This window comes from Macrotis lagotis, chromosome X (genome assembly GCF_037893015.1).
Source record: "Macrotis lagotis isolate mMagLag1 chromosome X, bilby.v1.9.chrom.fasta, whole genome shotgun sequence".
Classification (NCBI taxonomy): Eukaryota; Metazoa; Chordata; class Mammalia; order Peramelemorphia; family Peramelidae; genus Macrotis; species Macrotis lagotis.
The window spans coordinates 325,009,130-325,030,514 of record NC_133666.1 but is presented as its reverse complement, the minus strand read 5'-3'; the positions used below and the strand labels follow the sequence as shown (position 1 = coordinate 325,030,514).

The 21,385-nt window shown below is 34.2% G+C and overlaps 1 long non-coding RNA gene and 1 pseudogene across 2 annotated transcripts in view; both read left to right on the top strand.

Moving 5' to 3' along the window:
• LOC141500565 (uncharacterized) overlaps window positions 1–20,782 on the top strand; it is a 93,662-nt gene extending 72,880 nt beyond the window's left edge. For both annotated transcript variants that reach the window (XR_012471966.1, XR_012471967.1), the window contains 2 exons: window positions 16,584–16,788; window positions 20,109–20,782. This is a non-coding gene — a long non-coding RNA (uncharacterized LOC141500565). The remainder of the gene's footprint in view (window positions 1–16,583; window positions 16,789–20,108) is intronic.
• On the top strand, window positions 9,372–9,747 carry LOC141503465 (small ribosomal subunit protein uS10-like; annotated as a pseudogene).
• Window positions 20,783–21,385: the final 603 nt, after the last annotated feature.

Here is a 21,385-nt window from a genome sequence, read left to right as displayed (position 1 = left end):
AAGTTATTTATATATATATATAGAGAGATAATCATAATATTTTGTTGGTTTTATTATTTATATGGTAATTATGTTGATAGTTTTCCTAATAGTGAACCAACCTTACCTTCCTTATATAAATCCCACCTGAGCATAGTGTATGATCTTTATGATACATTGCTGTAATTGCTTTGGTAGTATTTTATTTAAAAGTTTTTTTTTAAACCAACATTCATTAGGGAGATTGATCTATAGTTTTCTTTCTCTGTTTTTACTTTTACTGCTTTAGTTACCAGTACCACATTTGTGTCATAAAAGGAATTTGGTACTGCTCCTTTTTTTCTCAAATACTTTTTATAGTATCAGTATTAATTAGTCTTCAAATGTTTGATAGAATTCACTTGTGAGTTTGGGGAATTTTTTTCCTTAGGGAGTTTATTGGTGTCTTGATCATTTTGTTTTATGATATAGGGTTAATTAAATATTCTATTTCTTCTCTTAATCTTGACAATTTCCATTTTGGTAAACATTCAGCCATTTCACTTAGAGTGTCAGATTTATTGGCATATATTTGGACAATGTAACTCCTAATAACTTCCTCTTTATTATTATTATTATTATTATCATTTTTGATACCAGTAATTTTCTCTTTTATTTCTTTTCATAAAACTGACTTCTAGTTTTATTTATAAATTTAATGACTTTCTTACTTTCAATTTGATTAATCTCTCTTTTGATTTTTCAGTATTTCCATTTTAATGTTTACTTGGGGATTTTAAATTTAATCTTTTTCTAGATGTTTTAAAGTTGCCCCCTAACTTACTGATCTGCTCTTTCTCTATTTTATTGATATAAACATTTAGAGATTATAAATTTTCTCCAAAGACTGTTGGTATGTTGTATCATTGTAGTCAATCTCTTGAAGGAAATTATATATTGTTTCAATGATTTGTCTTTGATCCACTCATTCTTTAGGATTAGTTTAATTGGTTTCTAATTATTTTTTAATCTATGTTTCCATAGCCCTTTATTGAATATAATTTTTATAGCTTTATGGTCTGGAAAAGAAGCATTTCATATTTAGGCTTTTATGCTCTAACACATGGGTTGATTTTTGTGAAGGTGCCATGAATAGCTAAGAAAAAAATTTTTCTCTTTTCTAATCCCATTCAGTTTTCTCTAGAGAACTATCATATTTAACTTTTCTAAAATTCTATTCATTTTCTTAGATTCTTCCTTGTTTATTTTATGGTTAAATTTTATCTAGTTCTGAGAGAGAAAAATTAAGTCCCCCTAGTGTAGTTTTATAGTTTATTTCCTCCTATAACTCACTTAACTTTTTAAAAAAAGAATTTGAAAGCCATGCCATCTGGTGCATATATGTTCAGTATTTATATTACTTCAGTGACTCTGGTACCTTTTAGCAAAATATAGCTTCCCTGCTTATGTCTTTTAACTAGGTCTATTTTTTTTTCCTTTTGCTTTGTCTGAGATCATTATTGCTACCCTGACTTATTTTTTTAACCTCAGCTGAAGCATTATAGATTCTGTTCCAGCCCTTATTTTTACTCTTTGTGTGTCCTTCTGTTTCAAGTGTGTCTCTTGTAAACAACATATTGTTGAATTCTATTCATTTCTGTTTTAAGGGTGAACTCATTCCATTCACATTCAAAGTTATGATTACTAAATGTCTACTTCTCTCCCTATTTTCTTCTCTCTTTTCATCCTGTTCCTCCTCAACAGTTTTTCCTTGTAATCACTTTCTCACTTAATCTACTTCCACTTTTATCATTACCTCATTACCTCCCCATTTATCTTCTCACTTTCCCCTCATATTTTTAATTGGATAAATTGCATTTTTATATTCACTCAAGTATGTGTGTGTGCATATATATATATATGTATACATATATATGTATACATATATATATATATATATATATATATATATATATATATTTCCCTCTTTAAACAATTCTGATGAGAGTGAGGTGAGCACTGATTTTGCAACATTTCTTCCCATTTTCCTTCCACTATCCAAGTTCTTTGTATGTTTCTTTTATATGAGAAAAATTTCTCCATTCTATCTCCCTGTCCCCTCTGCCCATTCCCCTTCAATGAGGGTGCTCCTTTTTATCAGTTTGACTTCTTGGAAATCATTTCAACAGAATCAACATCCATGCTCTCTGTCAATGTAAACTCCTTTTAAATATCCTTATAATAAAATTTTTAGGAGAAATACACACACACACACACACACACACACACACACACACACACACACACACATCACTTTACCGTAAAGTAATATAAGCAATTTAGCTTTCCTGATCCCTTAGATTATCTTTTAATTTACCTTTTTATGTTTCTCTTGATTCTTATGTTTTAGTGTTAGATTTTATATTTAGCTTTGATCTTTTGATCACAAATGCTTAAAAGTCCTTTTTTGAATTAAATATCCATTTTTCCCCCATGAACAATTATACTCAGTTTTGCAAGGTTATTTTTGGTTGTAGTCTTAGTTCTTTTGATTTTTCGACATACCTTTCAACATATTCCAAGACCTCCACTTCATTATTGTGGAATCCACTAAATTTTGTGTGATTTTGGCTATAGCTTCATGATATTATAATTATTTCTTTCTAACTGAAGTATTTTCTCTTTGACTTCAGAGCTATGGAATTTGGCTTTAATATTTCTGGAATTTTTATTTTGGAATTTCAGGAGGTGATTGATGGATTCCTTCAATTTCTATTTTACCCTCTGGCTCTAAGGTATAGGGACAGGTTTTCCTTTATTTATAGTTTCTTAAAATGTGATGTTTTGGTTCCTTCTTTGATCATGGCTTTCAGGTAGTCCAATACTTCTTAAATTATCTCTCAAACAAATAATGTTTTTGAAGAAAAAAGAAAAATAGGAAGTAGAGAAAAAAGTCACTGATCAAAATGTTGAAAAAGTAAAACTATGTGTAATGTGTCATGCCCATGATCCTACCTATTTTGCAAAGATGTGGGAAGAGGATATATTTTCAAATCTCTTCTTTGGAATCTTGTTTGTTCTTCATAATTTTGCTATATCATCTTTTGATTTTTTTTTCTAGTTGTTCTTTCCATTCACATTGTTGTAGTCACTGTGTGGATTTTTTTTTTTTTTTTGCAGAGGAGGGACTTTGTTTTCTTTACTTTGCATCAGATCATGCAAATTTTCTGTACTTTTATGTATCCATCACATTCATCATTTCACACAGTACAGTAATAGTCCATCACATTCATTTACCAAAATTTGTTTAACCATTCTCATGTCACTGAGCATCTATTTTTGTGTCTAATTCCTTTTTAAAACCCTCCCAGAAACAAAAAACTCAAAACATGTTACTGCACACACACACACACACACACACACACACACACACACACACACACACATATATATTTATTAAGTTAATGCACATATTTTGGTACATACATGAACTTCTTATCAATGATCCTTGAGGTTTAGTATTAATATGGCATCTTTGGGTTAAAGTGTATGGCCATTTTAGTCACAGTACTTTAGACTGTCTAGATTAAAGTGCCTAGCCCAATAGATGCATATAAGTTTATGGATTCTGAGGCCACTCTTCTTCCTGTGTTAGAAGAGGTCATTTAGTTCTCTTGGCATATCAATTAAAGCTATCAAAATTTCTTAAGATGCTCTACTAAATTACCCTTTAAGCACTATATTCACTCATATCTTTTTACCAGCTTGTTGTTTAGCATTTTCAGTCTTGTCAAACTCTTCCTTACCCCAAATGGGATTTTCTTGGTGGACATGTTGGAGTGTTTGCCATTTATTTTTCTAGCTGATTTTTCAGTTGAGGCAACTGGGGCAAATAGGGATTACGTGACTTGCTCAGGATCAAATAACTGTTTCAGAAGCTGAATTTGAGCTCAGGGTGGTGAGTCTTCCTGATTCTATATCTGGCACTCCATTCACTGTGTCTGTCACCCAGCTGAATCAGGTAGGCTTCAAATCTCCCTCAATGCTGTGAGCTTGACTGAAATTATTAAACTGAGAATTAGTGAACATCTAGAAAGGAAGCAGTAATCACAAAGGTGAGATATGGATTCATCATGACCAGATTATGCCAAACTATTATCCTTTTCTTCTTCTGGACAAGAAGATAAATCAGAATGATAGATCAGGTATTAGTTGTGGTTTTATGCTTACCTAAATATAAGGAAAATCTCATGACATCCTTTTGAAAAATATAAAGTGATGTGGGATAAACAATAGTACAATTAATTGAATTTGGAACTGGTTGAATCACTAGGCCCCAAAAATAGTTATCAATAGATTGATAAGAAGCTGGAAGGGGTTTTAAAATGGAGAACCCCAAGGATCTGTGCTTGACTCTGCTCATCAACATTTTATCAATGACTAGGATAAAAGCTTAGATGGCAGGCCCATCAAATTTTAAGATGACAGAAAGGGTGGAGGTATATAGAATGCACTGGATGATGATGTCAGGGTTCAAAAAGATTTTAACAGGCTGAAATATTTACTGATTAAAGCAAGATGAACTTTTTATGGGGATAAAAATTCATAGGATCATTGATTCAGAGTTGGAGAGCATAAAAGAGATCATTTAGCCTAACATTCTTATGTTATGAAAGAGGAAACTGAGGCCCAGGTAGTTTTAATGACTTGCCAGAAATCACACAAATAATAAGCAAAAAAGGTAGGATTAGACTAAAGCCAGGGTTTTTTTTTCCCAGTACATCCCATTTTATTTACTTAAACAAAATTGATTTTATAAAGTTAGGGAGGCATAAACAGATTATAATTTTGCCCCCCAAATTGCTTTTTTTAGAGGACTATAAGTTTAACATAAGTTAATTCAGAGGTTTGTTCTAACTCCATAAATTTATAAATATATGTTGCTTTTGTTCTATCACAAGCAGAGCAACTGCCTCTCATTTTTCTTGCTGCTCTCCATCAGAATATGGATGGTCTCTATAATATTTAGCTTAGGATGGTTGAAGGAAGAATCATAGGGAATTCTTCCTAATGGTACTAAGAAGGATTTGTGACCTTGAGATAGATAAACACAAGAAAAGAGGCAATGGTTCTGTCATCAGACAGGGATAGTCCCTCAGGTAAGCAGATGTCTCTTTTCCTCCTTTTTCTTTTTCTCTTTCCTTCTTCCTCTTTTGATATGACAGAACCATACTTGGAATTTGATTTCCTTCCAGTTTTCTGCTGGGGGAGGGGCAAGATTTTTTTCCAAACTCAGATCCTGGTGAAAATTTGTCCTTTGAGGGAGAGATTGGGAAAAGAGCAGAGAGTTGACTTATTAAGTAGTTAGTAGGAGGAGGAACCAGCTGGAATCCCAGCCATATGACAGCTGGTTGTGGGCTAGGGAGAGGGATGGGAGGGCATGATAGGCAGTGATTTTAAGGCAGTTGAGTTGGGGCTGCTGCCCGCACTTGGGCCAATAAAGGCCACCTTCTGTGAAAGTGGGTCTGTAAATGCTTGGGAAATAAAATCCATGAAGAATTTTCACTGCCTCCTGTTAGTATTGTTATTGTAGCTTCAGAATCCATTCAAAACCAGCTTCTCTAAAATGAGTGTCGCTAAGGCATGGACATATTTGCATTGAAAAAGAAAATTTTGTGTTTCATACAAAATAAACTCAGTCAGATTTTTGCTTTTAAATATTTGACATAAGGCATATGCAAATGGAAATTTACAAACCAAGTACGGCTTATATACCTTACAGGAGAAAATTTCTAGGGTGTTGATAAAGGAGAAACATGAATTAGTAGAGATGAACAGTCACTCTGTATATTTCTTTCCATCCATTTGCTCTATCCTTTTTGCCCTCAATCTATTTCTCCTCCCTTTCTCTTTTTTTCCCTCATATTTCTTCTTTGTTTTGTTTTTTTAATCTTTCACCCACTTAAATTTTTTTGCTTTGAGATGTTCCTTTTAATGTGCAGCAAATGAACTACTGATAATGCTGGAAAGTGGTGGCCTTAGATTCTTATATTAGCTTGCCTCCCAGCTCCCTTTATGCCCTTAGACAAGTCACTTGACTTTGCTGAGCCTATTTTCTTGTCTTTTGAGGTGATCAATATAAAAGTGCTTTGAAAAGCTCTGTACTTATGAAACATACTATTATTTCTGAGAAAAATAAAAATGGACTGTGGCATGTCTAATCCAGTATTTTTAGCCATTTTACTGGGCAATGTGGGATAAGGGCAGGCCTATGTCGCCACATAATTGATCACATAGAGATAAAAGCATTTGGGTTTCATTTTACCTGAAATATACAGAGTGACTGTTCATCTCCACCAATCCATATGCTTCTCTTTTATCAACACTCAGGTTGATAATCTCTTTCTTCCAGGAAGTCTTCTGTGATTGATTGAGCCTGATTCTAGTCAGTCTATTACACTGTGTCCTCAGTTGGGCTACATTCATTTCTGTGAGTGGGTATGCTGTTCCATTAAAGTGAGAGGCAAAGACCACTCAGAACTAGGAAGCTAAGTTTGAGTCCTGGCTCTGATACTTAATAACTGTGTGACCTTTGACTTGGATGAATCTGTTCAAAAGATCATTGATTTAGAGCTGGAATCACCTGAGATAGCATCCAGCCTCAGAGTTCTTAACCATTTTTGGGTCATGGACCGCTTTGGCTTGGAACCTTTCCCAGAAGTGATGTTTTTAAATGTATAAATAAAATTTATGTGATTACAAAGGAAATCAATGATATTAGAATAGTTATCAAAATAATAAATGTTAATTTTTAAGATTATTTTAAAGAAAGTACTCTACAAACTAAAAAAACCAAAAAAAAAAAAAAAACTCCAGACAATTACAGTTATAGAGACACTAGCATTTTTTATGCTGACCAAAAGGTCAAACAATGACCAGCTTTTTTGTTGCTGGCAGGCAGTCATAATAAAAGCAGGATGGTGGAACAAAGGCAGAAATTGCCAGTTTCTACTAGTTTCCCCCTTTCCTTTTTTTGCTCAGAGGTTAATTTGCATGACAGTGAATATGATGGAATCTGAGAGGGACCTCCTTACTCTAACACCTATATAGCTCCTGTATGGTCTGTTGAGAATACCCTTAAAATAATAATGAGGGATTTGACAGGACTTAATGAAAATGTTTTTTTAAACACTAAAGCATGTGCTTTAGTAGGAGGAGTTAGGGAAGGGGAAGGATAAATTTTATAGTCAGAGGATAAAGACCTTCCTATCAAAAATTTTAACCTATGAAGCCTTGGGGAAAACACAGACCTCTTGATGGGTCTCAGTTTTCTCATCTTTAAAATGAGGGAATTGGATTTGATAACCTCTAAGTTCTCTTCTAGTTAGGGATCTCTGGTCCTGTGAGTTAGCACTAGTAGTTGAATCAATGCAATAGATTTAATCTTATTTTTATTTTATTTTTTTGGCTTTCATTCACTATCTGGATGGATGTAATGGTTTAAAGCCCTTAAAAAGGCATTAAAAAGTTATACCCATTTCTTATCAGATTGAAGCTTAGTTGTTGTTATTGTTCATACTTCATTTTCAAAGAGGTACAAAACTATCATGGCTGATGCTTTGATTTGCATGTGAATTGGATTTAAGTGAGGCAGAATTGTACAAAGTTGTCAGCTTCACTATCTCTTCCTGAGTCATTGAAGCCCAGTGGCAGAGCAAAGGTAAGGATGATTAATGATGGCTTGTGATTCAGTGGATGATCTTGGCATCTTTGATGTAAGACAAGCTCTAAATGCTCCACAGCATCTTCTTGAGTCACCTTCATGTCAAATTGTTCTCATCTACCCATTTTGCTGGGTCTAAGTCTTCATATGTTTGGGTTAGATATCCTCCTAATTTACTCATATATTAAGGCCCATGGTTACCTCAACTTGTTTTAGGCCTTCTACCAGGAGGTGTTCACCATGTACACTACAGGTTCTTGGAGTCACTCTTGGAGAATTGGGTGAATCAGGTGGACACCAAAGGTGGATGAGTAATCAACAAGCCCTCTCAAAAGAGGTTCGAATTCTAGAACACAACATACATCCCGAGGCTTAGTAGTTACTGCTTGTAGGAGCAGAAAGTTCCTCGGAGACCACAAGATTATTGTAGAGTAGAAATAGTGTGATACAACATTGCATGAAGACCATGAAGACAATACCTAGCAGAGAGAGAGAGAACACAACCAAGACTTCAAAAAAGAGCATCAATTGGTTTTAGTATGACTTGGTCACATAAATATGTTCCCTGGTGGTGTAAAAATCTATTGTAGAGGGGCAGCTAGGTGGTGTAGTGGATAAAGCACCGGCCCTGGAGTCAGGAGTACCTGGGTTCAAATCTGGCCTCAGACACTTAATAATTACCTAGCTGTGTGGCCTTGGGCAAGCCACTTAACCCCATTTGCCTTGCAAAAAAAATCTATTGTAGAGTACATATGTTCATGAGAGTACTTAGAATAGACCTTAGAAATGCATCTATAACTTGGAGATAGTATATAAAAAAAAGTAGAAAAAAGTCAGACCTTTGATTTGATATCCTCTTTGATTAGAAGTTATATATTTGAAACAAATGAAACTATTTCTCTTTGCTCTCCCAGTTCTGTTACTGCCCTTGCCCCTTTCAGTTCTTTTTATCTGTAGTCCTTTTTGTCCCCTTGAAATATAAACTACTTGAGGGCAGGGACTGTTTTTCTTTTTTGCTTTTATTTGTATTCCCTGCACTCAGCACAATGGCCTACACATGATAAACAGTTTATAAATGCTTGTTGATTGACAGAGCTCCCTTAGATTGGGGTATTTTCCATTTTTATGGCTATGGAAACTAGAGTACATTCCAAGAATGCTTGGCTATTGACAGAAAGGAGAATGGATCCCATTAAATTTTATGTTTAGGTGAGAGCAAAAACAACATACATCTGTCTGCTTATCTTGAACACTAAAGACATATTAAATTAAAACATACTGATCAATCAATACTTATTTATTGAGTACTTGTGATATCTTCTGCTTAGTGCCAGGAACTTCAGGGGAATTTAAGGGCAAAAATCTTCATATCCATGGACATGAAGATTGTGACATTCTAAGGAAGGGATTCTTAACCTTTGAACTTGCTTTTGTTAAAAAAATATTTCAGTGATTATTTCAGTATCATTGATTCCCTTCAGAACTCCATTTTACAAAACAACCCTTAATTTTAGAAGGGGTCTATAGATCTCATCAGATTACCAAATGGTCCATGACAGAAAAATAATTTAAGAATCCTTGATCTATTCATTGGTTCAAAGTACCATTACTGTGGCATTCCCACCTCCTCCTGACTCACTGCTGTTTACTCTCACCAAGGAGTAAGTTGGTCAGGAAACTGCTCCACTGCATGGTCTTCACAGACACTGGTAATTCACTCGTGGAATCTGAAGTAGCCATTCACTGGATCTGAATCACCCTCACCTGCCACAATCTTAAGTCACTTGAGAAAGTATGTGCTGCTCTAAATAGAGAAAAGAACTTGAGGGTGAAAGGACCTGTTCAAAGACACTTCAAATCACAACTAGAAAAACTCCTTGTGGTGAACATTCAAAGACTTGGAATCAATCCCAGATGAGAATCCACAAACACCTTATTGTTTGTACAATCCTTTTGAAATTGTTAAACAGATCACTTTTATCAGCATTGAACCAGGTGTAGAAGTTGAAGTCACTATTACAGTCACTCATCAATCATCTCTAAATAAATTGAATGCAACTATTTAAAAAAAGAACCTCTGATCTAATGTAATTTTAATAAGTCTGAACAATTCCAAGTGCTAAACCACAAGGTGCCTAGAAATTCAGCATGGAACCTAATAGTTTCATTTTACTCTTACCTCAAAACTACAGATTGCATTGCATCCTTATATTTCATAGATACTAGCATTTTTTTTTAGAATACCTGGAATATAAGGAACTGACAGCATGGAAATTGCCATTCAGCATAGATAGCAGTGTGGACCTGTGGGAAACTTATCAACCATCACCATCTTTTTCCGACTTGAGGCTGGTATTCATTCAATTTGGCTAATGAAAGGTAGTTGGAAGAAATAAGAATAAAGCATAGACCAAAATGGAAAGAACAAAGAGAAGGGTTCTTTTCCAGTAGAGCTTCCAATTACTGATATGGCAGGAGAAAAGATGAAATGACTAAAGAAACAAAGCTTTGAGCTTCCGAGCATATTGATTTATTAAGCAATGTATGTCAATTGCACAACAAATTGAGACCAGACCTCCTCAGTTGTGACACTGAATCCTGAATACAGATGGGCGAGACAGATTTTTATGCATTAAAACTGTCAAATAAGATCAATTAATTAAGGGAAAACAATTAACCAGGATACAAGATTAGGTTATCTGATTTCTAATTGGAAGAAAGATAAAGGACTTTCCAAATTGGAAGGAAACGAGTGAACAGGTATAATTCCATGAAATCAGAAAAAGAGGTGTCCTATTCCACCCAAACTGTCTGTATTTGATGAAAAGAACATAGAAACAGTTACCAGATGACCATATGGGGCCAGTTTTTAGAAAATACTTATTGGGTGCTTGAGATACATAATTATGAGAAAACTCCTAGCATCATTCTTTAGATCTGATTGGGTTTGTGGTCAGTATAATCCAGGTTCTTCTAAGCATCATGTTGAAGTGGTCCAGCTCAAAAAAAATTAAAAATGTGTTCCAACTTTCCAGTCATGCACTGGGTTCAAATAATGCCATACAACTTTCTCACAATTCCTACAATTGAATAAAGTTTTCTCACAAGACACACATTGAATTAGGTTCAAAACTGAATAGAAAAGCAATTGAGTTAGATCCAGAACTGAGTTATAAGATAGTCAGTTCACTCAATTCAATCAGCTTTTCCATCACTTAAAAAAAATTCTTTCATTGAGATCTAGAAAAACAGAAATATTGATGATGACCCTTCTTGAGGCTGGGATCCAGTGTCCTATGAAAATAGCACAATGTTTCCTTGTTCCCTGTCCTAGCACCTTAATAGAATGGATAATGAGGAGCCCTTGAAGAATTCTGAGAGGGTAGAGATTTGGCCAGACCTAAGCATTAGGAATAGGTGATATAAATGGATACAGGGAGAATATTTAGAAAGAAATTACAATAAACTAGGTGAATGGTAGCAAATATGAAGGTACATAATTCCATAATCATATTGAATTAATGGCCTTATAAAAAAGGCACAACATAAAAGTAATATTTATGACTCAAAAGAATTCCTGAATATTTCTACACAGAAGGAGGGAAGTCAGAAGAAATAGACTCTAAACTGTTAGATTGGAAGCAGCCAGTGTTAGTGATGGGGATCTCATTACCTCATGACTGTACAGTCACAGAAGAAATATTCATTTCTACATCTTATCACTTACTATAATGGAACAAAGATATAGTAAGCACTTTGGGTCAGTCAGTCAGTCAGCTAGCATTTATCTATCTATCTATCTATCTATCATCTATCCATCCATCTATCCATCTATATCTCTCATTTTTAATTGATATTTTATTTTATTTTATTTTTCCAATAACATATTGTGAAAGTTTTTCAATGTTTATCCACACACATATATGTGTATTTTTTAAGTTACATAATTTCCTTCCACCCTCCCTCCCCTCAGTGACTAACAGTCAGTGAATATTGTACATAAACATTTGTGGTTAACATGCTTACAGATTAGTCATTTTTGGTATGAGGAATTAGGATTAAGGGAAAAGAAAGAAAATCATGAGATAGGAAAGAAATACATTAGAGAAATTTTAAAAAAGTGAATGTACTGTTCATTCTGATTCTGAAGGTTTTTTTTTTTTTGTTATTGCTGTTGCTTTGTTTTATTTCATTTTTTTCCTGTGAATGGGGATAGCATTGTCCATACCTGGTCTTCTAGGGTTATTTTAGCTCTCTGAACTGCTGAGAGGAACTGCATCCATCAAGGTTGTACAACTCACAATGTTGTTGTTAATGTCTAGAATGTTCTCTTGGTTCTGCTCCCTTTGCTCAACATTAGTTCCTGTAATTCATTCCATGCTTCTCTAGAGTCTTACCATTCATTGTTTCTTATAGAACATTAATATTCAATAATATTCATATGCCATGACTTGTTTAATCATTTTCCAATTGATGGGTATCTCCTCAATTTCCAATTCTTTGCCACCACAAAAAAACCTGCTATGAATATTTTGGAACATGTGGGACTTTTCCCATTTTTTTATGATTTCTTCTGAATATAGGGCTAGTATTGTAATTCCTGGGTTCAAAGGGTATAGACTGTTTTATTCCTCTTTGGGTATGATTCCATATTGCTCTCCAGAATGATGGGATCAGTTCACAACTCCACCAACAATGCATTAATGTCCCACTTCACTCCTCCCACAACCTCTCCAACTTTGATTATTTTTCCTTTTTGTCATCTTAGCCAATCTGATAGCTGTAAGGTAATACCTTATAGTTGTTTTAATTTGCATTTCTCCAATCAGTAATTATTTGCAGCATTTGTTCATACAATTATATATATAGCTTTAATTCTTTATTTGAAAACTGTCTGTTCATATCCTTTGACCATTTCTCAACTGAGGAATGACTTGCAACCTTATAAATTTGATGTGATTCTCTATATCTTTTAGAAATGAGACCTTTATCAGTATAACTAGCTATGAAAATTGCTTCTCAACTTTTTGTTTTCCTTCTAATTTTGGCAGCATTGGTTTTATTAATAAAAAAACCCTTTTTAATTTAATAGAATCAAAACCATTCATTTTGCAATTTATAATGTACTCTATTTCTCACTCAGTCACAAATTTTTCCCTTTTCCATAGATCTGACAGAGTAATTTTTGGTCTATTAATTGATCCATGTCTTCATACTTTCTGTCTAAATCTTGTGCCAATGTTGACCTTATTTTGGTATTCAACTAGCATCTGTTAAGGCATATGTATATATATATATGCCAGGAGGAGATAGCTAGGCAACTCAGTAGGGGTAGGAGTCAGGTAAACATGAATTCAAATCTAAATTTAGACAGTTACTACCTGTATGACCCTGAGCAAGTCACTTAACTTCTGTGTGCCTTAATCCACTGGAGAAAGAAATGGCAATTAGTATCATTTTTTTTTAGCTTTTTGCAAGACAAATGGGGTTAAGTGGCTTGCCCAAGGCCACATGGCTAGGTAATTATTAAGTGTCTGAGACCGGATTTGAACCCAGGTACTCCTGACTCCAAGGCCAGTGCTTTATCCACTACGCCACCTAGCCGCCCCAACTAGTATCTTTGCCAAGAAAATCTCATGGACAATATTAGAATGATTTTTTGATTTTTTGCCATGGGATCATGAAGAGTCAGACATGACTGAATGACTGAACAACAGGCTACAGGTGCAGGGGCCTTTCATGCTGATTTAATCTTGTTTCTTTTGGAAATTGTACCCAAATATCTGCCTGATTAATTACAATATTCCTTGCATGTAGAGGGAATTCAAGTTAAATATATGTATATATTTTATATATATATGCAAATATATACATACATATGGATATATATATAAATAAAATAGCCTGAAGTCTTATTTAATATAAATAAAAATGCATACAATAACTTAACATAATTTCTTTACTTCATAGTTTGGCATCTTGGTAGCTAATTTTGATAGTCAACTGCTCTCCTTTTCCCAATATGATGATTTTTATAGGTATTATTAAAATTATTCTCCACATAGTAATATTTATTATACATCAGAAGCTCTTCTGCTTCTTTGACACTGGAGACTCTCACTCTTCTGAATCCATTGGGCAGCATGTTTTTTTTTCTTCTTCTTTCTTCATCAACATTAGACATCAAGGACTTGCCCTTAAGAAACTATTTCATGCACAGTGGATAGAGCAGAGCACCAGCCCTGGAGTCAGGAGTACCTGAGTTCAAATCCAATCTCAGACACTTAATAATTACCCAGCTGTATGATCTTGGGCAAGTCACCTTAACCCCATTGCCTTGTAAAAACAACAAAACATGGTATTGTCAATGCTACCTTGTGTATATTACTTAGGCTTGCTCTTGATGTATCTGCCTTTCTGGAAGATCATTGTGCTCTTTTGTTTCTCTTCTTGAATATTCCAGACTTTTTGAGGAGTCTGAGGACAGATGTATTGACAGAACAGTATAGGATGTCAGCATATGAAGAAAGGCAAAAAATCAAGAAGGGAGGCTGCTCAATAAATATTTGTTGAATAAAGTAATTATTACTGGCCATGCTAAATGATTTATAAAGATACATTCATTCCTTGAGTTGAGGAGAATGCTTGACTTTAAGAGTAATAAACAGTATTGGGAAGAATAGTGAATCTTTGTCTTCTCATGTCTTCACAAATAAATAGATGCTCTTCAAAGGTTTAGACTAGATTTGTAAAAGTTTAGTATATATATTGAAGTCATGTGGAAGAATAGTTTTGATTTGGAATAGGAGATGAAAAAAATGGGGAATTTGGGGAAATAATGAAAATATAACCAATATACGTATTACTTAGCTTCCTTAGGGTCCTTTATAGATTTTGTTTCCTGTTAGTTTAAGAATGTGAAATGTTCTGTCATTTGGTTTTCTTATAAAATTAATCATATTTGCTATGCATAGAGTGTTTATACTCTTGCAAAACATAAACCAAAACATTTTCCCAAATATCAAGGGAGGAAAGATTAGAAAATTCTTCAAATTTTTCATTTTCCCCTTGCTTTCATCTGTTCATCTTAGATACTCATTTATCTGAAAGTAAGGCAGAAGACCTAGAATCAGAAGACTTAGAATAGTGTTTGATTTGTAATCATAAACTCTGATCAAATCCTATTTCATACACTTACTAGAACCACATAGTAGTTGTTTGAGGAGGGATTTTGATTCAAGACTTCCTAACTCCAGAATGTATTGGAATATTACAAATTTACAAGAAATGATTAGTATGAAGAATTTAGAGAAGTATGGGAAGGACTGATGCAGAGTGTAGTAAATAGAACCAAGAAAACAAAATCTATAATGACTTTAATCATGTAAATGGAAAACACAACAAAAACTGAATGCCTTATAATTATATTGGCTGGGTTTGACCCTGAACAAATGACAGGAAAATATATAAGCCTCTTTTCTTTGTAGACATGGATTATTAATGGATTATTAAATTGGATTATTATGGATTAATATGGATTATTAATTAATGTATTGCTTAATTTTTATTTATTCATTTATTTTTCCAACTACATACAATGGTAGTTTACAGCAGTCTTTTTTTTTGCAAGGTTTTGAGTTTTACATTTTTTCTCCCTCCCTCCCTCCCTCCCCCACCCAACAGAAAGAAATCAACTATAAGCTAAACATGTATAATCATTCTAAACATAGATCCATATTAATCATGTGGTGAAAGAAGAATCAAATCCAAACAGAAAAAAAAACTTTAAAGAGAAAAATGACATAATACATAAGACAACTTTTAAAAATTGAAGATAGTAAGCTTTGATCTGCATTTAAACTCTACAATTCCTTCTCTGGATATGGATGGCAATTTTCATCACAAGTCTTTTAGTATTCTCTTTGAATATTATACTGCTAAAATGTACAAGTCCATCATAATTGATCATCACCCAAAGTAGCTATTTGTGTGAATAATGTTCTTCTGGTTCTGCTTATTTCACTCTGCATCAGTTCATAGAAATCTTTCCAGGCTACTCTGAAGTTCTGTCTCTCATAGTTTCTTATAGAACAATAGTGTTATATCACATCTGTGTACCGTAATTTGTTCAGTCGTCCTCCAATTTCCAATTTGTTACCAATAGGAAAAGAGTTACTATAAATATTTTGCACATTTGAGTTTTTTATCCTTTTTTGGTGATCTTGGGATTCAGACCTAGTAGAGGTATTGTTGGGTCAAAGGTATGCACAGTTTATATTGTTCAGTTTTTCAAGACTACTTTTCCCCCTCTCTCTCTTTTCTATTGGTCATAAGATGACCTTCTGGAAAGAAGGAAAGGAAGGTTATATTTAAAAAGGAAGGCAATATAAAAACAAACTAAAAAAATGAAGTACATCTCAGGGATTATTATTATTATTATTTAGTGTTACCCCTCATTTATAGATAAAGAAACTGTGTACTAGAATTGTAAACTTACTTAATATCATACTGTAGGGGCAGCTAGGCAATAAAGTGGATAAAACACCAATTTTGGAGTCAAGAGCACTAGAGTTCAAATATAGCTTCAGACATTTAATAGCTATGAGACCCTGGGCAAATCACTTAACTAATACTGATTGTCTTAAAAAAAGACAACTCATTACAGTGAGTTAGTGGTAGAGATGGAATTTGAACTCATGTTTTCTGACTCTTTGTAAGATACCATGATGGCTCTCATGACCTCCGTCTGTTCTAGTATAATATTAAAATAATTCCATGTTAATTGTTCCATCTGGCCCATTGAAAAACTCAGTCTGCCTATTAAACACCCATTCTATCTGTGTCCTCTGGAATAGTCCCACACACGATTCTAGGAATGACATTTCTCTCCTTTCATTCTTAGATTTCAATCTCACAATCACTCCCTTGAAGTGAACTGTATCATCTATGAGAAATCAGACCACAGAGATGGACCTGCAGTGAACAACCCAGCTTGCTGGCAGACTGGGTTATCCTTTAATCTCTTAACCCTTTGAAGCAACGGATCATCTGCAGCAGTCACAGAATTCTTCTCAAGAATCTGTCAGGCAGGATAGCTAGAGATAAAGGTATGCATGCTGGCAGTGTGTATTTAGCAAAAAACATGGAGTTTCAAAGCAATGAGTATGTGCATCCTATAGTATATGTGTATATGTACATTTATATACATATATATTTATCTTCATGTGTTTGTGTGTATCTGTGTTCATATGCATTTGTATGTGACTTTAAATTCAACAATAATTTTTAAAACACAGATTTGTTTCACAAATATAAAATGTTGGGGAAAATTCAGGGTTTATATGTAACACTTTTATTAGAAGCTCTCACATAACATAAAAGAATTGGGATGTCTTACTTCTCTGGTTCATTTTTCCTAACCACACAATTTGAGATCTTTACTATCTGAATAAAGGAATGAACAAATGAATGAAAGAACAAATGAATGAATGATAAAGCATTAAAGAAGTACTTATTTAAGTAACAATGTGCTGTGTTGACAAAATCAGTTGAAAAAATGAGACAGTCCTTATTTTCAAGGAACTCACTCTATTTTGAGGAGACAGCAGATAAAAGAAAGATCACAAAACACATAAAAGGAGAGTAGTTGGAAAGACCTGAAAATCCTCTGAGTATAACAGAGGGGCAAAAGACAAGGCCAGTGGATCCTTAGGATAATGATCAGGTAAAAGATCAAATGATAGTGCTGGGATATACAGATTATAGAAGGAGGAAAAGCTTAATGGTTTTCCATTTCACCAGAAGGAAGAGAATAGATAACTTCCACATCATCCAAGCCATGAAGCAGCTAAAATGAGTGTTGAAAGGCTCAGTTGAGGGAGATGGTAAAAGGTGAAGGTAAGAGGAGAGAACACCCCTGATGGGGGTGATAGGCCTTTCTACCACCTGACTGTCTATAACTCTATTTGCAAGAACATGCTTTACATGATTCAAAGAATAAGCAGGTGAAATGAAAAAGGCTAAATTTCATCATATATTCAATGGAGTATATGATAATATGAATGATCCTCCTGAGAGCCTGTCACTTAAAATTGTACCTTGAGATGACTTTCACCAAGTGCTGATTCTTGTGAGTCTTTGGTATTAGACTTCTGCTGAACTTCTTATGATCATGTCATGTAGTTCTCACCTCCATAGTTCCTCTGACTGACTATCCAGTTCTGTTTGTAGCAAACTGTAGCTCTTAGAAAATGATGGTGGTTCTCACTTTCCACTGGGGTGCAATTGATAGAAAGTAGGGCCGAGAGTCAGGAAGTTCTGATAGGATTAGAGAAGAGTCTGAAGGGAGAAGTTAATTTTCAGGATAAGAGGGAAAGGCTTCATGGAAGAGATAGCATTTGGTTTGGACTTTTAAGGATGGGTAGCAAATCAATTGATGAAAAACGGGAGGAAATGAATTCAAGAATGGAGAAAAGTATGACTAAAGACATACAGTTGGAAAGTAGAGAAAAAAGTTGAGGGATAGGGAATAGTCTAGTTTGGTTCAAATGTAGAATATGTTGGCCAGAACTGGATGAAATAAGTTTGAGAAGTTTAGGGTAATACTAGTTAGGTTTTGATTACAGCTAAAGTGTCTATGGGATAGGCAAACGTAGTACAACTTGGACAGGTACAAGAAGAAAAAGTCCCCTTTTCTGTGATATTAGCCCCACCACCTACTATTTCATCATCAGAGCTTCATTTCTAAGTTTTGAGGTCTTTTCTCTTTCCTGGAGTGCCTTGTTTATTATCTCTTACAGGGATTATACCTTAGAAATTGTAGTATAGTTGAAAGGGCACTGAACACACACAGAGAGAGTTTTGAGTCTAATTTCCAAAACCTCTGAGCTTGGTGCCTTTTGATAAATTTATTCACCTCTGTTTTCTTTTTTACAAAATGAGGCAACAATCTTTGCACTATTTCCCAATAAGGAAAGTCATCATGTCTGTAAGCATTTATTAAAAAGCCTCCTATGAATTGGTCATTGAGTAAGTTCTGGAGGGTTTTAAGGCACCATATAGATGGGAGTTATTATCTTAAACTCATTCAGTAATCCCCAATGCTCCAGTGAACACTGTAGTGGGAATCATAAGAACAAGATATAAGAGAAGTGTGTTAAAAGGGATCAAAGGTTGATGGGGAGAAGGAAGAACACTCAAGGTGAAGCTTTTTGGGGTCATCATTTTGTCCTGTGTTGGGGTTGGGGTTAGGGATAACAAAACTCCACAGCTTTGGACAAGTCACTTTATAGTCTTGTCCTTTATTTACCTCATGTATAAAATGAGGAGTTATCAGGCCTGCTTTGACTATCAAACAGGGTTACTGAAGGGCTCAAATGAGATAATGAATATGAAAGCACTTGAAAAAGTATAAGGCCCTGGAAAATATAAGGGTAATGACAATAGTGAACATCATTATTATGATGGTATTCAATATATGTTGACTACTTGAGCTACTTGGTGTGAACATGAAGTGGTTGTTTGAGATACTGATGATGGGGGGGAGAGAGAGAGAGAAGCTATAGGTTTTAATAGTCTGATAGGGTAGCACACAGAGTGCTGATTAGGTTCATTCATCAAGTTTACTTAATTTACAAAAGACAAGTTTCCCCCCTTCTCATTAAACTTTATCTTATAAATGGCTAGCTTTCAGCAAAACTTTTCGCATTACTTCTTGATAGCTTTTCAATGGCCAGTGGCCTCTACCATTTTAGCTTTAAATTTTTCTGTCCCCTAAAATCCTAGTTCTAGCCAAGTTCTTCTAAATTATTTTATTCCTTTAAATTCCTTAATGCTTTAAAATAACTTTAAGATCTCTATGGTAAATCTTCTTGTAAATGAAGATCTTTTAAAGTATAAAATATTCTATGTTGTTGTTGAACTATTAGTTTTTCTGGTATTATTATGCCTATCTCTGAAATATATTACAATTCCTCATAGTCACTATGCATTTCAATTCTTGTACAATGGTGTCATGTTCTGGGGAGTATGATGTATCAAATTTTCTATTTCCAGTTGTGGATGACTAAGAGAGTTAGTTTTTAAAACATTTTAAGTTGCTATTTTAATAGTTATATTTTCTAGAATTTTTTAATCACTGAATTGTGTGCATTTATTTTCTATTTATATGGTACCACTAAGAGAAAATGTCATTTGAAGCAAGAGTTAAATAATTATATATTCTAGGAACAGCTCCTCACTATAATCAACATATCTAATCTTTTCATATTGCAATGTATCTCTGGTTTCCCAGGCTAAGCAGTGACCCTTTTTTGTCTTGAATCTTTCTTATGGTCAGAAACATTTTAAACTGTATGTGATATTTTCTATCAGTAAAACTTGCTCTTTTATTGTCATTAATGAAGCTCAACTTGCTTTTACCTCTCAGTAGAGCATCAGAAAGAGATGGGAAAGAAAAATATAGCCAGTTAACTGGAGCATAACAGAGAAGACAGAGGCAAAGAGGAGTGAAGAAAACAGAAGAGAAGAGAGGAAAGAATATAAATCAATTTTTGCATGTGAGATCTAATAGAAAATCTGTGCCCTCCATACACATATGAATGAACACACACACACACACACACACACACACACACACACACACACACACACACAGACACCCTGACTTCTTTTCTGAGTAGCACTACCAACACCCTCTGAAAATTCCACTGTTAAGACACTTTCCCCATGTAATAGTTGCCAATTACTGTTTTCTCTACTCACTGACTCCATCATACAACTGCATATTATAGAATATGCACATCAATTTGCCTCTGTTACAGTTACAATCAAAAGGCGGAGCTATCTTGAAATATTTTCTTCTTCCAATTCTATTTGTTATCCAAAGGGCCCTTTAACCTAAATGGTGTGCTTTCTATAATGTCTTTGGCTAATGAATGAGCCTGTGAGGGCCTCAGAGCAGTGCAATGTAGGGAGAATGCAGTAATTTCTTTTTAACATGCAGGAATTCTGAATACGAGAAAATGCATGCCAAATTTTATTGCTTCTAAATCTGAATAATTGTATTTCTGGGCTGTGCATCTGGGTAGATAATAAAGGCACAAAACAATTTAATGAAACATATAAAAAATAAAATGACATTACTAAATATTATAAAATGAAAAAACTATTTTTTGCATATTGTCACCTAATCTTTCAACCATATAGCAACAAATAATGCAGCAATAATTGAAAGTTTTATTATCAATCAGAGTAAATTGAGCTCAAATTTACCTTGTTCCCATTAGTTGGCATACAAATCTATTGAGGTTACATATAGGGCTTCATGTTGGTGGCATATTATTGTGTTTCTTCTTATAGATCCAAAGTTTTCAACAAATATCTATTACATAATTGATTTTGATCAGATGGATATGTGATACATAGTGACTTGTGTTTCTATAATCTCTATTAAGTTAGTTCTCTTGGTCCAAGGTCACAGGGCATTGTAGTTCATATCTATATCCTAAAAAACTTGTCTATAGCAATAAAGAAGTTCAATATTCCTGAATATCAAGGTTCTAGCCTTCTTCCATTATTTGATTTCTTAGGTAGAGTGCTGGGTGGAGACAGAGTTTGCCTTATAAGGAATTTCATTATTTTGTAAGGTAGAGGTTGAATTCTTACTTGAATAGGATGCCAGTCATAAGGGAGATAAAGTTTTAT